At 38.1% G+C, this 5,109-nt stretch overlaps 1 pseudogene; it reads right to left on the reverse strand.

Moving 5' to 3' along the window:
• Positions 1–3,097: 3,097 nt before the first annotated feature.
• On the reverse strand, positions 3,098–3,216 carry LOC111736119 (annotated as a pseudogene).
• Between the last annotated feature and the right edge of the window lie 1,893 nt (positions 3,217–5,109).

Consider the following 5,109-nt stretch of genomic DNA (forward strand, 5'->3'; position numbering starts at 1 on the left):
ATTAAGCCAATTAAGGAAGTGTTGTGCTTTTCTTACTAGGCAACATATGCCAAAGCGACATTTGGATGAAAGCCTATGAAACTGGAATGGAGAGATTCTCTAACTTCCTGCTCCAGCTGAAGGGACAGTGTATAATTGCTTATTCCTACGCTGTCAAGAGAAAATTTACTTTTCCATTCTTCCTCAAACCTCTAACATGGTAGATCATAGAAGAACGTGGTTAAGGTAAATGTCAGAGGCCTTAGGGTGAAATGCCTAATTCTTTTTTCCATCCCTCACCTCAAGTCCTTAAAATGTTCTGACTTCTAGTCCAGTGCTAATTCTTTTAGATTGCTAGTTTAATTTTTTTCTGCATGGCACTCCTCAATATTCTGTATTTCTTCAAAGGTTTCTATACTTCCAACACCTGAGATTCTAAAAGTTCTAACGTGATCTAGAATGATCCTGACTATTATATGTTCTTATCATCTCGTAATAGTTAAGAAGTCAACTACTCATCATCCCCATCACCCCAAGTTTGGAGCATCACTGATTGTTTGATTCATTGGGTCATTTAACAAATATTAAATGAGTGCCAAACCTCCTTCTCTCCCAACCTTTCACCATCTCAGTAAATGGACCTACCATTCACCCCACCCCTGCACACACACACACACACGCGCGCACACACACTCTCTCTCTCTCTCTCTCTCTCTCTCTCTCTCTCTCTCATCACTCTTTATGCTCCTACTTTGCTTTATACCTTTTTCATAGCACTTACCACTAATCGAAAATACAGTATATATTTATTTATTTGTTTGCTTTCAACCAGAATATCAGCTCTGTGAGTACAGAAACTTTTTCTGTCCCGTTCACTGCTGCATCCCTAGCAACTAGGTCAGTATCTAAAGGATAGAAGAAACTCAGTTAGTAAATACTAATACATCAGTAAATACTGATGGAATGGATGCATGACAAATTCTCCCTGACAAATTTTAATGAAGCCCCCTGCTCCAGAGTAGCTGGCCTGCAGTTAATGTTGTTGGAGCCATCGTCCTCAACTTTTCAGAACTCTTGTAGTTATTGTTCCCTGGGAGCTCTTAAAGTCCAGGAATAAAAGAGAATAGAGAAAGAGATTAACAGTTTGAAGGAGATCCATTTACTTTTCATGTTTTGCATTACACATTTGTGGTAGAGTAGGCACCCAAATGCATGGGATCATCGGAGATGTTCGAAAAGGCAATCATGACAAAAAATATATTCTTCACTGGACTTACATAGCCTGAGATTCTACTCTTAATGGATTGAATTATTAAGTCATCTACATGAAGGTATTAATTCTTCTTCAATTATTCAGGCCATTAGTAAGTGTTTAATGAATAATGTTCTCTATCTTCAGCGCCTGGCACATGACTTTCACATATATGTATTCAATACATATTTGTTAAATAAATGGACTTCCCTCTTTGAGTTTACTACCTCATTATCTTGCCATTCACTTAAGTCTCTATTCTGTATGTTTTCTTTTCCACTTAAAACTCTGATAGTTCTTAATTAAATCGTATGCCTGGATTTTTTTTCCAGAAATAAATATGCTAGCTACTCGTTAACAGCAAAGACCTTGACAGCTGAGTTGAAGGGCACAGATGATTTTCTAAATCCAATCTCTTCAGCCTAACATTCAAATTTGCCAAGTGACTGATTCTGGTTCATGTGTTCCAAATGTATCTGCCCAACTTCCCAGCCTGAGCCCTCCATTGCAAGGTGGCTAGCCTCCCCACTTATCTCTATGCCATTTTTATTTTCACCTTTGTAACTGCTCACATGTTTCTCCACACACTTCATTCTCAACCTTAGGAAATGACACTCATTCTTGAAGGTTTGGATCTAGAAACAACTCCTCCATAGATCCATCTTAGATCATACTAAGCTAATTAATCTCTCCTCCGAAATGCAATAGCAAGAAGTATTAGTACCACTTGTTTGAACACATAATTACATATTATCCTGGGTCATAATCTAATTCTTCCTGTGTTTATCTTTTCTCTCCAGCTTGACTATATAAGCAGGGAACATGTTTTATTTTTCTCATGTATTTCTTCTGTATTTCACACAGAGCCCAGCTGGTTGCTTTTATACAATATTAGAGCTCAATTAGTACTTGTTGAAGGTTTGGTTAAAGCCAAAGATGAATTCCAGTTCTTGGCATTGATAGTAAGATGTCACATTGCTCTTGTTTCTAGACTGAAGAGGAGACGAAGCTGACATGAGACATGATGGTGATCTTCTTTTCTTATTCTCTCTGAAGTCAGCCCTCACCAAATATGGCTTGGTTTCCTTCAGAAATACAGTGAAAACAATCACAGCATCATATTAAATAATTTGAATTTTTAAAGCATATTTTATATATAAGTTGTCTTGGTAACAAAATTACTTAATCTTTCAACAACTAAAAATAAAACCTTCAGATATATTAAAAATTAAGTTGATACTCCACCACTGGATCTGTCTATATATTATCAAAGTGAGTGTTGAATGCCTAATTTCAGGTCTGGAGCATCTTCTCATACCCGAAGCAAGGGAGCTATCAAAGATTACTTGGTCATGTCGAAAAGATTCAGGAGCAACTTCACAAAGTTCCTACTAACAAAAGATGGGACAATTTGAGCAAAATCGGAATAGTAATTGCAATAAATTTTGATATACTAAGTCGGACCTGGGGAGGACAGCTTCTTCCCATGAGGCCTGCTAGATAAAGCCTTGTAATTGCCTGTGGTCAGGCTTGAAAGGTCATACACAGGATATTGGCCTGCAGCCTGGCTCTTTACCTCCTATTGGAGGCAGTACTACATTGCCAACTGTTGACTTTGGATATGGCCATATGACTTGCTTTGGCTAACAAGATGAGATATGAGTGATGATAAATAAGCTAAATAAATATTTATTATTATATGCCACTGAGATTCTTTAATCTTTTTTTATATGCTAATAGCTAACTGATACAACCTCCATTTTGCAACCCCTAATTTTTTTTTTCTAGGCGAGGCAACCCTTGGTTGACCTCACAGATTGCAAGGAACTTGTCAGCTTACAATCCTTTACTTTTTTTTATTTTTCATGCCTACAGCACCTGGTCTTCGTAGGTGGTCTCCCATCCAAGTACTTACTAGGCCCGACCCTGCTTAGCTTCCAAGATCAGATAGGATCAAGTTTATTCAGGGTAGCATGGTCATAGACTGCAATCCCAAATTAATTAATGGATCTAGGCAATAATTGTCAATGGCTGCTGACATCACAAAACAAAAAACAACCTGATATGACATGCGTCCTGATAAAGTATACACCACCATGTACGAAATAGCTTTGCCATGCATCAAACCTGAAATTAATCAATCCTCTTGATCTAACCATCAGTTTGCAGAAAACACAGGTGATAGGAAAATATATTCAACAACACTAAAATCTAGACTGTAGGAAACTCAGGACAATTAATACAGTTTCTTAAATAATTTGAAAGGGAGAAAAAAAGGAAGAGGAAACTATAGTGAAGGATTTTTAGAGAAACAAAAATCAATTGCCATATATGGACCTTACTTAGATCCAGGTTGAAGCAAAATGTTTTTAAAAATTATGAGACAATAACGATTAATTGTGGCGTTTGGAAAAACATGGTGAAGTGAAAGACGTCCCCAGATCTCTTCCCTTGAAACGACAATAAGCTGAACATCTAAAACTCAGCAACAACAAAAAATCCAAACTGCACACCAACACATCTGAGCGTGGGATCTGCACATAAGAGCTACCACAGGTCAGAACCCCCGGCGGTGGACTGAGGGAAAGAAATAAACTGCCTATCACAGGCCAGGAGCTCCCTGTAGGAGGAGGGGTAAGGGAGAAAATGCAATGAGTTCCCTGAACAGCACTGCCTGGGAGAGTTGTGAGTTCCACGCAGCTAGCGGCAAGGCCCACTCATCAGGGCAGAAAGCAGAGAGGAGAGAGAGGTCAGCAGAGAAACAACAGTTGATTTTTACCAGCTGTCGTTGCAAAACCGAGGCTGAGCCGCAGGCCCCAACCTCAAACCCAGAGGGCCTCACCCCCATACCCTCTGAGACCAATCACCATGGAGCCTCAGGGGAATCTGAGCAAATGCTACTGAAACTGTCGCTAATACTGACAGGAACTGAAATGCAGGGTAGCGAGTGTGATTAAATAACTACAAGAAAATATAAAGGCATTATTAAGGCTTTATTTAAAGCAGGGATCCAAGAGGCTTAGACGCCACCTACTAGAAACCAAAAGAAAAGCACCTTCTTTGCAACAGGCTTAAGAGAGACCTTTATATAATAAATCTTCTTTTGGAATAAAAAGCAGAATACATTTCCATTAATGCTGAAGCAAAGAAATAGTCCATTTAACACTATGAACAACCAAGGGGACAAGGCATCTCAGAAAGAAAGAGAAAAACCTCCAGAAAATAAGTTTACAGACACAGAAATATGCAATTTAAATGACAGTGAATTCAGGATGGTACTGCTGAAAAAACTCAGTGAGTTCTGAAATGAGTCATATCAAGAATTTCAGGAATTGAAAAAAACAACTACATGAGCAGAATGAGTTCTTTAGTAAGGAGGTCGAAACTCTCAAAAAGAACCGAATAGATCTTCTGGAAATAAAAAACACACTACGAGAGTTGAAAAATTAAATAGCAAGCTTGGGAAATAGAGTCGACCAAATGGAGGAAAGGATCAGTGATATCGAAGACAGAAATCTAGAAATAAAGCAGAAAGAAAAAGAGAGAAACCAAAGAATAAAAAATAATGAAAGAGAAATACAAGAACTAGCTGACAGGAGAGGAAACATAAGAATAATAGGCATATTGAAGGCAAGGAAAAGGAGCAGGAACTAGAAAGCATTTTCAGATAAATAGTTGACGAGAATTTCCCAAATCTAAGGAATGAGCTGGAGCTTAGCATTCAAGAAGTCAACAGAACACCCAATTATCTCAACCCAAAAAGGCCTTCACAGGGACACATTGTATTAAAATTATCAAAAATCAATGATAAAGACAGAATTCTCAGGGCAGTCAGGGAGAAAAAAATGGTAACTTATAAAGAATAACCTATGAGATTG

Source organism: Pteropus vampyrus, unplaced genomic scaffold (assembly GCF_000151845.1).
Source record: "Pteropus vampyrus isolate Shadow unplaced genomic scaffold, Pvam_2.0 Scaffold17, whole genome shotgun sequence".
Lineage (NCBI taxonomy): Eukaryota > Metazoa > Chordata > Mammalia > Chiroptera > Pteropodidae > Pteropus > Pteropus vampyrus.